General features: G+C 38.5%; 1 protein-coding gene across 1 annotated transcript in view; it reads right to left on the bottom strand.

The window, feature by feature from the left end:
• ntm (neurotrimin) overlaps positions 1–18,245 on the bottom strand; it is a 405,184-nt gene that overhangs the window by 353,311 nt on the left and 33,628 nt on the right. The window lies entirely within an intron of this gene.

Here is an 18,245-nt window from a genome sequence, read left to right as displayed (position 1 = left end):
TCCAGCTGATAACAATCACAAAAAAATGTGATAGTTTCTATGTTATGACATCAATTCTTCTCTGCCTCTAAAACCTTCCTCTTGAGGAGACATGGGTAAAACTTTCTAAAAGTCAGTTTTGGTGCTACTTGATCAAATGTGAAAAAAAGCTTAAGTGGATGTAAAAGCTGACAAAATACTAAACTGAATTTTGACAGCATCTCTTTTGCCAAGTGTGGTGAAAATACTGGTGGAAGTAGAGAGCTACTCTGTGAAACCGCGTGTCTTCACTGTCAGAACATAAACTGCAGCGGATCACTCGTGCCGAACAGCTTCATTTCCTAGTCTGTTGCATATAAGCACAGACCTATGAAGCACTTGCTGATCTTAGGTCCCTATAGTGAGTGGTCTGTGGAGTACCGGCAGCACTTAATGTAGCATCCATCTAGAACCAACTTTCAGCGGATGTGATGTGACCCAGACCACTGAGGCCCCGGGGAGCAACCAGCAATTTCCACAAGGTCAACATTTAAAGAAATAACTAGGACGACCGACACAGAGCAAAAAGCAGAACGAGTGCTCAACATTCAGCCAGCTGTCTTCTCAAAGCTATTTTCCCACTGGCTTGTCAGTCACTGGTGTCCATCATAGAGTGTTTTCAATTGAGAAAGACAGGAGGGTGGAAGCAGAAGGACACGATATGACCTCTAGTGAATATAATATTTGAAACAGGCTTTTGATGGAACAGGTTGATTGTCAGATAATTGAAAGCCGCACTGACTTTCACACTGAGAAAGCTGGAAGGAAGTAAAAGCACCGGAAACCGGTTTCTTGTTCTTTTGCTATAACAAGGTAAATTTCCCCATTGTGGGACGAATAAAGGATTTCTGATTCTGATTCTGATTGATTCTCAGAGTGGTGACTATACTCTCCAGAACAATAGCAGCATTTGTCATTGGTTTAAAGGGGTTAAAATAACCTATGTTCATTTGCAGAGCAGGAAGTAGTGTGGCATTCTTATTCTGATGTGTAAAGTCTGCTCTGTCTGCCCTGTCTGCTCTGTCTTCCCTGTCTGCTCTGTGTGCTCTGTGTGCTCTGTCTGCCCTGTCCACTCTGTCTGCTCTGTCTGCTCTGTCTTCCCTGTCTGCTCTGTGTGCTCTGTGTGCTCTGTCTGCCCTGTCCGCTCTGTGTGCTCTGTCTGCCCTGTCTGTTCTGTGTGCACTGTCTGTCCTGTGTGTTCTGTCTGCTCTGTGTGCTCTGTCTGCCCTGTGTGCTCTGTCTTCCCTGTCTTCCCTGTCTGCTCTGTCTGCTCTGTTGGTTATGTCTGCCCTGTCTGCCCTGTCTGCCCTGTCGGTTATGTCTGCCCTGTCTGCTCTGTCTTCCCTGTCTTCCCTGTCTGTTCTGTCTGCTCTGTCTGCCCTGTCGGCTCTGTCTGCCCTGCTGTCTGTGTCAGTGTCCATTTTGGCAACCCCGTCTCCTGGAAATTACGTTTGCCATATATAGTACTAATTTAAAACAAAAAGTATTAAGTGAAATCTAATGTCGTCCAAATTCTGCTTTTTATCAACATAATGCATTTAATGTGTTTTCCCACAACATCCTCTCAGAACAACTAAAGCTGGATTCATATTTTTTCATGCTTAGGGCACTAAGGTTTGAAATGACCAAAAAGACCAAAAGCAGAGCTAAAAGATCCTAAATATTGTACTTTCACTCTTGAGTTGGAGAGAATCATGACTCGTAATAAATGATAATGTTGTGGGTATTACCAAAGTCATTGTGTTGCCTCACTCTAACCACAGACTCAGGATGTGAACCATGGTCTCCTAAGTCCTGCACTTTGTACGACCATCCCTGATTTCCTCCCTACGATTTGTGTGCATTTTATTTTAGCATTATTTGTATAGCCACTGAAATGCTTTTTCCCCACAACATATGCTGGGGATACATGTAGAAGTATATAAATATAATTTCAAAGAGAAAGGGTTGATTTTGGAGTAAATCAGGGTCTTAATGCTTACGCTCTTGATCTGATTAGAGATATTGAACTTTGACACACTTTTAAAATGTCCGTCCTTTTATATCATACAACTTTGCCAATTGGCTATCTGGGAATTATTGTGCGAGTAGAGATTGGGCTCCAAGACTGTTAGCACTGCTACTGTTGATGACTGCTTTTACTACTTCTATTAATGTTATTACTCCTGCTGGTGTTCAGTCTCTCCGCTACATTTGGGATGAAATTAATTCCCTTATGACAGTTTCAGCTCGTTTTCTCTACAAAAAACAATCAGTTTCTCATGTGCGGTGGTGTGAATACAGATATGTTATGAAAATCATAGAATTAGCTGAAGTTGCAGGCAAAGTGGCAACAAACGTGAAGTGAAGTTTCAGTTCTTTTACATTGAGAGTATCCTCACATCTTGAATAACAATACAATTAGTTCTGTAATCAGCTGCCATTGTGTATCTTTTGTAGCTGACTTCAACTGCCACTTTCTACTTGTAGTGCCAGCGGCACTTTCTTCATTCCTGTTATCTTTACCCAAATAAGAGCAAAGGCTTGTTTACAATATTGCTTTTGGATCAGGCATGTTTACTCTCACAGTAAAGGCTTTGAATAGTCTAAAATGTTCTTGCTTGTGAAGGAAAAACATTACTTCAAATGTTACTGCTATTAGTTATTATTAATTATGTCATTTATAGCAGTACTGGTAATGTTACCCCACCTTCTACTAGCTAAAGCAGAGTTTAGCAAGTAGAGTTTAAATTGCACCATAAAACTCCACAGCTATTAAGAAAGCAGGAACAAATACATTAATGCACAGAGTGCTAAAAATATCAAGGGGCTTGTCATATGATGCCTCACAGTCGTATTGCTCTAATATCTTAGGCTTCAAGCGTGCCCTTCTGCCTTTCTCCATCTCCCAGCTGTGCAGTTGACATGGACCACCCTATTCCTCTGACAAATATCAATTACAGGCTTGGCGGAGGCGAATTGCTGAGAGTTCAGGCTCTGGCGGGATTTCATTGTGCATTGGATTGACTGACTCTCACCATCTGTAGAAGCATGGCCCTGCCGTCTTCCTGCTAAGCCCTGACACATCCTTTATAGCAGTTTGACCCTAACTGACATGGCTGTGAATCACAGAAGAGACCGAGCACTCGTTTGATAGCGCTCTGCCTACATTTGTTACATAATGTTACTGATGTTTTCTGGATCTTTTAAGATGGAAATTTAGTGGAAATAACTACTTTATATATATTTCATTACCAGTTATGTTGTTTACAGCAGTCAGTGTATCCCTCTCTCTTCCATTAAGTGTCAGCTTAGAGCACTTGTGCTAAAATGAATCATAGTTTGGTATCGTCTTACCTGCTTGTCATATGGATAAACAAACAAAAAACATGCAACATGAATGGCAAACAGTCCCCCCCCCCCCCCTTTTCAGGTGAATTGCTGACATACACTCAGGATACTTCAAACCACTTTGTGTGACAAATTAACAGCTTGATACCCACAGAGCATTATGTCATTTGAAAATTTTTAATAATTTCCATGTCCAAGAAAATTATAATAAAGAAGGTTTTGTAAGCCAGTAGCCACACAGAGACAGTCTGTGTACGAATAGACATGCTCAGTGCACACTTCAGACTTCAGAACTCATGTCTGAAAAGATTAATACATGCAAAAAGAATATGTTTTAAAAATATGTGTAATATATAACATACTGAAATACAGGCTGAAGGCCCTAAAGTACTATCATGATTGTATCCATAAGAGTAGAAATTAAGCATATCTATTCTATTCTGTGCAAAAGCTTCCTTGATTTTTTTTTATTTATGGCCTCAATAAAGTCAAAGCCCCATTAAATGTGTACGGCCCAGGTTTGGAAGAAAGTCCAAGTTCAAACTGGCCGACACTATAGACCAGAGCTATTCAACTATATTGTTCAGGGGGCCACATAGTCAGAAAGCTAAGGGCCCGGGGACCGGACATACAGAGCTATCATTCTCGGGGGGTAAATTGTCCCACTCGACCTCTCTCTGGCCTTGGGACCACCTTCTCTTTCTCTAATTTGTGTTTCCTGGGTAGCACTTTTGATATACACTCCAGATATAACACATATTTTTCCTAAAGACAAAGGATAAAAAAGATCTATGCTCCTCACCATGGAGCAAGGTTAAACTTGGAGTAAACTTGGAAAGATACACAATGGCGGGTGGGTCAGCATACCTGTCAACCCTCCCGTTTTTCACGGGATTATCCCGTATTATTCCTTCTAAATATTTTTCCGTAATCATCCCGTATTTTTAACCTTTCAAAAATAAAAATAGGTCTAATTTAAAAAGGTGTACGGTGGTAAAGTGGCCTCCGATAGAACAGACAGCAGTATTATGTTTAACATTAGCTGAAAAACGTTATCCGCCAGTAAACACACAGAAGAAGAAAACAGGAACAATAACACAGAAGAAGACGAAAACATATGATGAGTCACAGTGAACGGGAGATAGATGGAGACGCAGTTGTACCTGCCAAACAAGTTACAACTTTATGTAAGTACCTGAACAAATGGGAGGAGACCTTCCCTTATTTATTAAAAGCAGAGTCAGGCAAACTCTTGCTTTTTGTAAAGTGTTCCATTCAGATGTTAGCATCGCACACGGCGGAATAAGCGATGTTCACCAGCAAGAAAAATCGTCCAAGCACAAGCACGAGGCACAAAAACATACACTGTCAATGACTTCATGTGTGACAAGAACTGTGTCGGAGGCAAACCAAGTGACCAAAGCTGAGGGAAAGATGTCAATGCTTTGCGTTAAAAATAATGTAGCCTTCAGCTTTTGCGTTGATTTCAGTCGCAGTGTAGCGGACATGTTTCTCGACTCTGCCATCGCAAGGAAGTCCTCGTCGGGGGGAACAAAAGCCACACAACCTATCAATCATCAAATACATTGATGATAATAACTCATCAAATAAAATACATAAATCTTATAAACATGTCTGTACAAGTAATACATACTTTAAATAAACATGTATTTTCTGAATGTATATACCCGTTTTGGTAAAACAGTGCCTCTGCCAGTAACCGTTCAGGCAGAGCGTGGTACTGCAGCATGGGGAGACGGTGAGAGTCTTTCAAATCAAAATGATAATGAATTCAGATGAAGTTCTGTGAGAAGTTGATGAAGGAAAATATGGTAAAATCAGAAAAACACCACAGTAACAGTAGAAAGTGTTGTGTCCAAGTGGTGTTAGTGAAAAGACAGTCACTCACCAGACTGCTTTTCCCTTCTGTCCATTTCAGAAGAGAAGAGAGAATACCTGGATAGAATTAAAATAATATTTTAATATTTAATAATATTCTGCTGTTTGGTGGAATATGTGTTTGCCGAATTACATGAGATGTTTTGACAGATTCAGAAAAAGATGGTGAATTTTATCGGTACATTTGGTCGATAATTAGAGCAGCATTTTTATTTTCCTTGCTTTTTTTTGCGGAGAGATAGAGAGGCTTCTTCAGAAGAGCTGCTGACTGAGAGTACTCTGAGTGGAATGCATGGGAATAAATTACAATATAATAGATTTGTGTATACTTCTCACTTTCCCCTGATGGTCTCTCGTTGCTGCATGGTGCACGGTACTGCACGGCCACTCCGCTATGGATAAACTACTACCGTGTTTAACACACACACATCCTCATTTCACAGATAACGTCATGGCACAGACAGGTGCACTATTATGTGAAAGAAAACCTACAGAGACATTCCATTGCTGTTGTGTGAATGTTGATGCGAGTTTATAGAATATAGACGCAGACGCACACACACACACACACACACACACACACACACACACACACACAGACGTCTGTTATTATAGTATGCATGCAACCAGCAGCAGTTTTTTACAGCTACTCTAAAAGACATGCAGAGGGCAAAGCTGCACAACATCACCTGCAAACACTGTGTTGTGTTATGCAAGAAGTAATGCATTTCTGCAGGCCATGTCACTGCAGGGAAATCAGGACCCTCTGTGCTGCTCTTGAAGGGCATCTGTTTTGTGCTGAGTGTGCGGCAACCATTACTGAAAGGTCAACACAGCCTCTTAGCGGGTGAGCTGTGGCGTTATCTCTATCATTCGGCTGTCCTTCCATTATCTCACTCAAATATCATGAATCGTTAAGTGCTTTACATATGATGTAATGAGAGATGTTCTTTTCAGATGAAGCTGACTTTTAAAAAGTTACATTTATTAAGGTGTCCTAGGTCTTCATTTGTTGTGGCAATGTACAGCAGAAGATCCAGGCCATGTGTATGAGCTCCTGCAGCACATTCTCAAACACAATTTCTGATCACAAGGAAGTAGAGAAGAGAGCAAGGCAGCTAAGACTTTCTGCACGATGAATGGATGTGGTACTCAAAAATATCACCACAGCTGATTATTGATCCCTTGCGTTGGTGACAGACTGTGGTAATTCCCTGCATTACCAAAGTTGCTGTAGCAGTAGCCTACACAGCAGTTACCCCCCCTCTTAATTTCTACTACTGAGGCACTACAGCACTGTGCACCCCGTTTAGCCGGGACATATTTGGTTAACATGTTTATGTTGGCAGCTTAAAATAGGAGTGTCTTCCAGTGAGACCGCTGTGATATCCTTTGACATTTGAAATGCAAACATGCATTTGGCAACTGAATATTTATTCAGCCGCATATTTGAATTTCCCATTCCCTCCGGTAATAGCTGTCACACAGGGTGGATATTTCTTCTGGCACTTTAGATCAACAAGCACTGTTCATTTGTTTAAGTTTGTTATTGATGCAAATTCCTCAATTAAGGTGTTACAGCAGCTAGTCATTTATGTTTATAATGAGGCTCAGTTGGGCTCTTGACAATTTCCCTACATGCAGAGACGTCTTTGACATAATGTCATCACTGTTACCTCTTCACACTCTGTTCATAATGTTAATTCAATGTTTAAGTTTAAATTCTGACATATCTTACACATTGAACCTTTAAGTGTAGTATTACTGTGAAAATATGTAATAATGATTAATAAGCTTCAAGACTCAAGAAATATACATTGTAAACACATGAATTGGCACAAAAGGTGAAGTAGATTTTGCCTATCAGACATAATCAGTTCAGTTTTATATAAATATATATATATATCATTCCTGAATGAAGGAGGATGTATAGACCAGGTTAAATCACATCATTCCTTTCTCTCAGCAGGCCGCCGGCTCTCGCCCTCCCATCAATAAATCAACCTTGCAACAACTATGTGAAAATCTGCAGGCCAAAACCTGAGATTCAGTCTATAACTGAAAAGATCCAGACAAGGCATATACAGTTCTAATTGATGAAATAACTGAATCCATTTATTCCACCATAACTAAAAAGATCATTAAACATGTTGCTACAGATAAGAAATGATGGCTCACTAGGGGTATTTTAAAATCCATCATTAAAAAGAACAAAGTTTATAAGCGCTATATCAAAAATCCAAGTGATGCAAATAAAGAATCATGTACAAAATGCAGAAATAAGCTCCCATATGTAACACGAATGAGTGAACGAAGATACTACCACTAGCCTAATAAAGCTTCTCAGGGGGATCAAAAGCAATACTGGAACAAAGTCATCAGGCCCATTGTGCTTCCTGACACCAACATTAAACACAATGCTAGAAAATAGGGGTGGGCAATACTGTAAAATCAGGTATCGATCCGATACCAAGTAAATACAGGGCCAGTATTGCCGATACCGTTACCAATACCGATACTTTTTACCTAGAAAAGCAGCTTATCTACTATCATGTAGAGCAGGGGCATTCAACTAAAATTCAAAGGGGACCAGTTAGTTAGAGAAAAGTTTGGGGGGCAGAGTGATAATGATGAGCGTGAAGTGAGCGTGAAGTGAGCGAGGGGAGCGGTGTAAATACTTACTTAGTTTGCAGTGCACATGTAAAACCACAATGATTTAACACGAGTTGTGTACTGAACGTAAAGAAGAGAAACTGAAACTTAAGTATCGATCTTATCACGCTGATCGATTCCGATACCAGCGTTGGTATCGATACATTGATATTTAAGATCGATCCGCCCATCACTACTAGAAATACCAGCAGTGACTTTGACAATACTGATCATGCTAATTGTTTTAACAATTATTCATCTCTATAGGCAAAAACCTCTCAAACAAAATCGAAAATCAAATCGAAATTGAAATAATATTGAACATGCTTGTATCAAAATAAAGAGTCAGGATATTGAGAGAGTGAAGTCCAACAATTCTTAGGGTTTCATAATGATGAATATCTAAACTTTAAGAGTCATATTGATGAACTGAGGCTAAGTTAAGGCTTTTTTCTTCCACTTAAAGTTCTCTTAACCTTACACATGGACTTTATTTGTGCCTCATATAACGGACTGTAATGCTGCAATACTTGTCCTAGTCATCTTATGAAACTAAAAGATTTCAGTCATGCGTGCCGTATCATAGTCCAAGATTAATGTTGCCACTGACCCTGTTTTTCACTTAATGTAGTATCTTTTACAAAGCCTGTATAATGTATAATATAGTAAATATGCTCAACAACAGACGATATGACCTTATTCCCACTTACTTTCCCGAGCATACATATAAGACAAAGAAAATGCATCTTATAAAGGATAAAAAACATAAACTTAAAAGTAGGAGCTTCATTGAGGTTTGCAGAGGTCCACAGGTATGGAATGAGATTGATAATTATAAGAATGTCTTTATCTGTGTCTGTTTTACGCAGCGGTTGATAATAAAATACGTCAAAGCTAAAACTGTTCTGTTCTGTTTAATGTCCTATTCTCAAGCTTCAGAGAGCTTATGTTGCATTTCACATATCTTCAGTTTGTCTTGTGATTGTTCTTGTATTTGAACTGTTTGTGAAAAAACTGAATTGATTGATTGATTGAATGATTGAATAAACTATCCTGTCTGAGTCTCTCCTTTAAATCTTTCAATCTAAAGAATTAACGTAATTCATTTATCTCACCTAAGTAATTATTTCATATTTGGGCTTCCTCAGATGATGAATGATGTTTAAAAAACTGATATCACTCACTAAATAAAAACTGTATAAATTACATACAAATAATTAAACAGGCTCATGGATGGCAAATATGTTATGACCTATTATTATAACAATATATATATAACAATATATATATATATATATATATATACACTGTATATACTGTATATCTCTTGAGGAGGCAATACCAGATTTGGGTACCGTTCACTTTTGAACCAATACCTAGAATACCTAGAATTCAGTAACGGTACCCAACAGAACCTTTTTGTTGTACTTTACTCCCTCTCTAATAGAAAATATGTCATTTCAAGAATTCCAAACTTCTCAATTTTAACATTGTTATTTAATTAGAACATTTCATTATTTATTTGTGTGCATGTATGTGTGCTTCAGTGTCTGCATCAAGTGTCTGCATCTGCAGCAACTTATTAGTATTTGGAAAGTGTGTATATGGGCAAATACAGTAAAAACTCCAAATTATCAAAGGTTACTACAGAACAACGCTGACTGGCAGCTGATCCAGCTTTGACGTCTGGCGCTGCTTCAGACGAACATGTTGTCTCCTCTGTCTTTGCATCTTTTCCAGCATCTCTCATGCACGGAGAAGACATAAGTGAGAGAAATGTGAATGTCGGTTTGTCTGTCGATGCAGAGCTGCCCATCACTTTGGTCCTGACTTATCTAGTGTCATCATTACATTACAGGTCATTTAGCAGACACTCTTATCCAGAGCGACTTACATTGAACTAAGTACAGGGACAGTCTCCCTGGAGCAGCTCAGGGTTAAGTACCTTGCTCAGGGGTACAATGGTGGCAGCCTGGTATTGAAATCCTGACCTTCTAGTGTTTTGTTTGGAAGGCTAGACCACTAGGCCACCCATCATCAGGTCAAACTTTTTACCTTCACCAGTTAATCATTTTTACTAGATGGACTGGCCCAAAATGTGATGCCCCCCTTTCCCTTTTACAATTCTTTGGTTTATGGCCAAATAGCTGCCTTCCCAAATACCAATAGCATTCCCATCGTTCTCACTAAACTAAAATGGTACATAGTAACATAACCTGCTGAATATAGCAAGGTCTTTGATAGCATGTTGATGTTTGCAATTAGCTCAAAAAATCTGTGTGCCTAAGTACACAGTAACATGGCTTTAGACTCCTAGTCTTGTTAGAGAAGGACTACAAGAAAACAAAACTGTGTTGCAACACCAAACTGACTGATGAATGTTTTGTTGAATACCACTACCATATGTTCTTGGTATAAAGCATGCAACCTCATACTTAAAATAAGAAACTTGGTATCACATCTAGAAAAAATCACAGATAGTATCACTGCAATTATTGAAGTTTGATGATTTTAGGCCAAAACTAGTACATGAAGACATTTACTTGATTGGTAGGATAGCAACAGCATTAATATATTTAATGAAGGCACTGAACTTGGCGAGGGATTGTCTTATGGGCATGTCAGCCCAGGGCTCAAGGACTGTAATTGGAAACAGATAGATAATGCCTGCTAAGACTAACAAAAGAAGCTTTATTTTTTTCTGTAGTGCCACAAGATTACAATTGACTGTGTTTGGTTTTACATCCCAGCGGGGATGAGAGGTCATCTGTTACCACAGATTTCAATAGTGGGTGATGGGAGCATTTGTAAATGAGAATATTGAACTTAGTAACCACATTCCAATGAAATATCCAGCAGCTTCTTTGTGTTTTTGTAATTGTATTCTTTCCTTCTTGTCTTCACCTTTCTCTATCAAATCTATGTGGTTAAAATAAGACTACTGAATTTAATTTTTAGGATAAATAGATAGATTTTCACACGCTCAAAATCAAACCAGCTGAGCATGAATTCTATTTCCCTACATACGTAACATATTGTGTAGATGCCTGATTCTTCTGATATTTTCAAAACTTTTATTACTGAACATAATATTACATGTCTTCATTAACATTGCAGATGAATATGGTTGAGCTGAAATAGGTTAGATTAAATTAAATAAATACTGAATTACAACAGTGGACCTAGAAAGTGGCTCTCAACTGCTAAATGCTTTAAACTGCACAGATTGGACAGATTGTTATTTAAATATTGCTTTTGTTAGGGGAGCCATAAAACCAGTTGTGGTGATTCACCAGAGATAGTCAATAAGTTCTTCTAAAAAAGGAACATTTTCAAAACACTTATTTATAACCACTTTACCCAAACAAAACATCATTTTAAAAGGTCCTTACTTATAGGTCCTTTATTATACGCATCATAGCAACCATTCACAAGTTTAATCAGGGTTTGCTGAAACAGAGTTTGTCAAGCACATTGATTTCCAATGAGTTAATGACTGATACACAATCCAGAGTTAAATAATTGGAAGAAGTTCATCCTGTGAGTCTCTAAATGGGATCTGGCTGTTGTAATGTATTTTTTAGTTTACGTGTTTGTTGTTTGTCCTTGGATGTGTATCACTCTTAATAATACTATATGTAACACTAAATTGTTGGAGACACCTCTTATTAAAGTAGACATTAATGCTCATGTGCATGTACATATACATATATCAACAAGCACACAAAAGGTGATTGTCTTCTTGTTTATCGACTCGACTCACACACGCTGCCTGGTCGTCATACCTGATGACTTCACTCTGATGAACTTCCTAAAGCCAGAGCTTCCTCAGACAAAACCTCAGGCGGCTAAAGAAAATAATTCCCTTGTAACAGTAGACTGATAGAGAAGGTTTGGTTTGTGCTTCAGGCTAAATGTTATGTCTAAAATCTCAAATCTCAAAGTCATGTTAGAGGTGGAGAATCATGTTCAGCCTTTCAGAGAGCTTTTTTCTTTTTAACATTATTTTTTTGTGCTTTTTGCCTTTAATTAATAGAACAGCCGTAGGGGGAGAGAGATGGTCTGACATGCAGCAAAGAGCAGCTTTCAACCTGGACCGCTGAAGCAAGGACTCAACCTTTGTACAAGAGCCACCCGCTCGATCAGGTGAGCTGCCAGGGTGCCAAGAGAGCCCTTTATTTTATTACAAAAACCCCAAAAAGGCAGTGGAAACCATCACTAGCAACCTGATTGTGCTTATCTGTCCAGTGATGACCTGCATCAAGCCAGATATATGTAATATATATATATATATATATATATATATATATATATATATATCTATGTGACAACCCTTTTGAACCAGTTACATCATTTTCAACAATTGTTTACTTCAAATTGTGCACCATATATTAGAATGCCATCAATAATTTATGCAAATATGCAGACATGTAATCTGCATCTCTAACATGATTAATGCAGCACCAAAGAGGAAACCTTTTCATATCAATTTATCCATTTACCAATGACAGAAAGACATAGTTGAGAGTGATTTACTGCAATGCAACCTATTTGTATAATCCACTTCTTCCCCAGAGTTTAGAGGCACAAACATATTGACAAAACACTTCTTACTTCTTACTTCTAGCTGCTAAATAGATTTTTGTCAAATATGGCATGTATGAAAACGCTGCTCAATCACTGCAATACTTGGAGACAACTGAGAGGGAAAAACAGTTGTTCCCATGATGCACTGTGACTCAAACACCTTCCTTGACACAAACAGCTCTGCATTGAGCAGAATACTGCCATCCCCGCTGTCATGCCTTCAGCATCCAGTTAACTGAACTACTGAGATCAAAGCAGAGGACCCTCCTGCACAAGTCAGTGCCAAACAAAACTGAAAACTCCTCCAGTGAAGAAATCTTGCCCACGGGACTTCTCAGACACAGACATTTATGAGACCATTAACCTTGTCAAGACAGTTAAAATAGATGGCGGTACATTAAAAGAGGAGGATGCCTGAAAGGAAAGATGCTCGACAAACAAAGATAAATGTCTGCTGGCAACTGAATGTTTACAAAGGGAAGGGATAACTTTTGAAAGTTTAGATGTCATTCATAAAAGTGTTCAGGTCATATCCAGTGATGATGGAAGTACTGTTTGCAAAGGTATATTGATACTCACGTTGGTATCAGATGACCCGATAACTGACACAGTTTGAAAGATTTGATACAAAGCAACAGGGTCTGCTGATGAATCTGGAGCTGATAAGTTTTTGAAGTGTTCCTCCTAAACTATTAAAAGTACGCATTATCTCATGCTCTCATTTCCTGTGAACATCGATATGTCTTCTTGGCGAAGCAATCATCTGATCATTGAATAATCTGAGTGGCTCCTTGAATTTGAGCAGAGCAAATCAACTACACGGAAATATTATGATTTCTTTGTTGTTGTTGTTGTTGTTTTTTGGGGGGGTTGGGGGGGGACTAATCCTGCTAAATAACTGCTGACATGTGTAGTTTATTTATTGGAGCAAGTAATGAGCAATAGTAAACGGTATACAGAAAAACCACAAGGATCTGTCAACTTACTCTTATTAGCGCTCGAGAGGACATTCTTATATTCAATCCCAGGAAGTAATTATTAGCTTTAATTAAAGGCTGCTTAACAGTGATGGATCTCAGAGAATTCTTGAAAACAAAAATTGTCTTTGTTGTTGTTGAAGAAGATGTGCCGCATATGGGTACTGTCGATTCTGGTACTGGTACTGCCCATCGCAATGAATGGCAGCTGAAGAGGTTTTTAGACGATCCAGCGTGTATGGAAATGTTGTCCACTTGAAGCACACCAATGGTACACACAGTTAAGGCTATACTGTGCTAAAACACCTCTAACTTTCTCATGTATTCCTTTTCCTCAGCATTGGACAGTGAAGGGAAGAGAACTGACAGTATCTACTTGCTACTATCTAACCACCCACCCTGCGTTGACCTTTCCATTAATAATAGGCTTTCAGTAAGGGCATGCACTGCGCAATCTGGAAGGCTCCTCCAAATGGTGTACAGCAAAGGGCTTTGACCAATGATTCAAAGAGATTGGCCAGCATGGGGAAATTATCTTCTTCTTGCACTATCCCCCAAAGCCCAGCAATCCTCAACACTGACATGAAAGTCAAAGGTGACGGAAGAGCCATAGAACATGAAATACGACGGGCAATGCAATAAGAAAAGCGATCCTAGCTGCTTTGATAGGATTACACTCACTAAAATACTTTGGATTTTTGATTGAAACTGACACCTGAGGCTTATTCTAGCTAACAGATGGAATTGTGTTTTAGACATTATGAAACACATGTTTGTACATTTAAATGTGTGTCTCTGTGCTGCTATTTAGTCTCATTGATCTGAGTCGTTGCTTGTTATCGTTCAGGCTGGCAATGTCAATAGAGTCTTTTGAAACCGATGATGTAAACTCAGTACAATCTAAGCAAACTTTGAAAGGTGTATAGTAAAAAGTTGAAAAGTTTACTTGCAATGGCTGACAGGCTGGCAGGCCTCATCACGATCCACATCCTCCACCCTTACTTTCCACTGGGCTAGGGTACACTACTTCTACATTAGAACTGGATATTGGGATTGGACGTAAGTAGTGTGGTGCCAAATTGTTCAATATGGATATAATTCCTAGAATACTGGGCTGAATAAAGTCTATAGCTACAGGACTAGTATTACCTGAGGACCTCTAGTAATTTGTAATAATTGCAGAGAGGGTTGTCTGTGATCTTGATCTCATGTGAATCTGCCATGTCCCTAATTTGTCAAGTAAAAATTCCAGCGCAAATTACTACAATTTGTTCACCAAACACAGAAGTCCTTTTATAATATTAGCTATATGCAAATCGACATCTCTGTAATTTGGGGTCGTATTTTTGTCTTTGCAAGTTTTTTTGCTATATCGTTCCTTTTTCTGCCTATAGAATATATTAATATAGAAGAAAATATAAATAAATAGGCCTATAAAATATTGTATTTATAATATTAAACATAAATATCATGTAGTTATTTTTATTGTTAATGTTTTGCAAGGTCTTGACAACATATACGGGTAATGTCAGTAAATCTGAGTGAAACACAGATTTAGCTTATCCCCAATCACAAGAGGTTCCCTGAAAATACTAGTTCTGTGTGAATAGAGCTATAGTTTATAATATTTTTATAAAGGGCCTTTAGATCATCTGTTTTGCACATTGTGTGAGACAGTACTAGCCATGTGGTTGCATCAATAACGTATAAAGAGAACTGATGCTCAACCATAAAACTGTAACAAAATGTCATTGATGGCCGCTGGCGAGGGCATACCTGAAGTTATGGATTACAGTAGGGCTGAAACATGTATTTAATAAATCTATGAGTAACAATGTCGAAAATCTATTTGTCTTTCAAAAAATGATAAGAAATTCTAGTGTATGCAGAGATTTGCAGTGATGGGCATTGTTCACTGTTTTATTGAATAAACAATTAATCGATTATTGAGAAAATAATCTGCAGATTAATCAATAATAAAGGATTTCAGCATGAAGTTAATCATATTTATATATATCACACCAAGAGTTATGGTGGTAATAACAACAGCATGTAGCATTACACACATTTGATTATGGAATTATGAACTCATTTTGAAAGAAAACAAACTAAATAAATCTCCCTTTTTTCACCCAACATTGAAGACATCTTGGTAAAGCATCTTTTTCCAACTGTTTTTTCTTTCACTTCTAAGTTTGTTTATGACATTGAAAGGTTCTGAGGGTGAAGAAGGATGAAGCAGGATGCTTTATAAACCTCAGGTCACAGTACCAAACAGCAACTGTGATAAGACAATGTTGCAGAGCAACAGCAATCATGCATCGTATAGGGTACTCCTTTGAGCAATGGAACTTTAATATCTAATCTACTCCTGTTGGCCAAATGTAATACAATTGTATGCGTGACATGACATTCAACACATGCTGCATTCCCAAACATCCTGACAGCAGCATCAAGGTGTTGCCAAAATTGAAAAATGATGGAGGTAGAAACCATAAATGTCAAAGCATGTGAAACCCTGTTCCCTGACTTCTCACCATAGAATGCTATTTTGTGTATGAAATGTAAATTTCCACCTGCATTATGCATGATATTAACCTCCAAATACCCACATATGTACATGCTGACAAGGCACCTTGCTTTGTCTGTGTTTCCATTTCCACTGATTCCAGCTGAAGCCTCTTGTTGTTTTTCTTTGGTAATTAGGCCCAAGGTAGTTTCAATTCCCTAGCACTGATACAGATTAAGTAATTATTCACATGGATGCTTATTTCTTAAATTATTTATTTAGTAAACAGATCAGAAAATATGATTATTGTCTCAATATGGAGGCATTCTGAAGAAAAACTCAGTTTATATGTTGAGAGTTCCCCTTTCCAACATTTCAATCTCAAAACTATACAGTCTTGAACCTGTTTAGTGTTTTTTTCACCACAGAAAGTGTAGCGTTTGCAGCTCATCACCAGAAGCAAGGGCTTGTTAATTCAGGTTCATTATTGAAGGGCTAAATGGGGAAAAGGAGAAGACATTAATCACCTAGCGTCTGCAAGAGTGGGTCTGTGGATGGCTTAATGGCATATTGTCAAAGCAGAGTGCCTCCCTCTACGCAGCATTTATCAGATGAACAAGCAGAGTGTCTGATGACTAGGAAACGTACTATAAGTGGGAGCCTCTTTTGCCTTTATGAATGCTCTGAGTGATCATTGAGCAAAATATTAAATGATGGCACGGAAGGCTGGAGTGACAGGAGGTAATCATGCTGCCTGGATGGTATGTAATTGTTTTCTGAATTGTAATTATAGGGTAAGAGAAAACATTGGCCTACTGTAATTAACGGTGAAGAACAAAGTTTTTCAGTGGAAAATTGGAATTCTCTGGGGATATGAGCCCATAATATACAGAGATAGAGCAGTGTGTAGTTGCTGAGATTTTATGAGGCAGACCTTAACATTATGAGTGTTTATCCAAACTGTATGTGGAAGATGAATAAGGGTAATTCCTCACAAAGGTAAAGCTCATTCTCAAAGTGCCAGTGAGGGCCAGGAAGTTAACTGCCTGGTTATCTGATCATATTATTTTATCTTCAAGCCAGCACCACCCACTATAGACAGTAGTACTTCTTGCCTACATGGAAACACCTCTCTGGTACTTGCACTTCCTTTAATTAAAGGACTTAAATTATTATGTTTTTCTAGTTTAAGATAACTCCCTGCTCATGCAGCGCAGTGTTGGATCATAAAAGGATCAATGTATAATAATATGACAATGATGTATTACCATATTCACTTTTATAGTTATAGTTATAGTTATTTTGTAGTTTTGTAGTTACGGAGCGCAGCTAGCTATTAGCATGCTAACTTCAGTAGATATCTCTGCAACACAACACAGAGACGTCTCTGACATAACGTCATCACTGTTACCTCTTCACACTCTGTTCATAATGTTAGTTCATTGTTTCAATGTGTTAAGTTCAATTATGTCTGATCTTACGCATTGAACCTTTAACGTTTTGCACATGTCATTATAACATTTTCTGAAAACACATTTGCTCTTACAAATTAGTAGTATGTAAATGCAGACCGGGTTTGTTTATGAAGTTCACTGCACGCTATGATTGATATTTTGATTTAGGATGCAAAGGAAGATTGATTTGGCACTACTTGCGAAAATGGAGGTCAAAGCCTCAGTCAATCTGCTCCAGTAGAGTTAAAGCTAAAACAAGTGCATACTGAGCAGCAGAAGGAGTGAGGGTTAACTGAAAGGTGTATGGGAAATGTCTACATTTTGATTTAAACCAGTGGAGTGAGATATAGGCATAAATGATAATGTTTAAAATCCGCAACTGAGCTAAATAACTCCATCGAAATATGTTTTTACTTTCATACGTATTTTCCTACTGTGCACGCCCAATGTGAGGTGGTTTGTGATGGCCATATGCTAATCAACTCAATTGGCTTTGTAGGACCTTGTACTAACTGACAAATAATACCACTGCCATAACCTGCAAAAGGGAATTTAAAACAGCATGAAAGCGTCACATAGCCCACACTTCAAAGACCGGCACACACGGGCTAAGTTGATAGAAGCAGCATGTGTGAAGTCTGGTTAGGGGGGAAGGAGGCAGGAAGGCTCAAAGGAATGCTGATATCCACCTTTTGGTTGGCAGCCCAAATCTGAGCCCTGGTCGCTTTGGGCTATTGGGAAGAGGAGCCATGCGAAACAGCATGGAGCATAGTAATCATAACTCTCGCGCTCTCTCCTGCCTTGCTCCATCCCATTTTC

This window comes from Cottoperca gobio, chromosome 14 (assembly GCF_900634415.1).
Source record: "Cottoperca gobio chromosome 14, fCotGob3.1, whole genome shotgun sequence".
In the NCBI taxonomy this organism is placed as follows: Eukaryota; Metazoa; Chordata; class Actinopteri; order Perciformes; family Bovichtidae; genus Cottoperca; species Cottoperca gobio.
The sequence above is the reverse complement of the archived record's forward strand: the minus strand, read 5'-3'. Positions and strand labels throughout refer to the sequence as shown.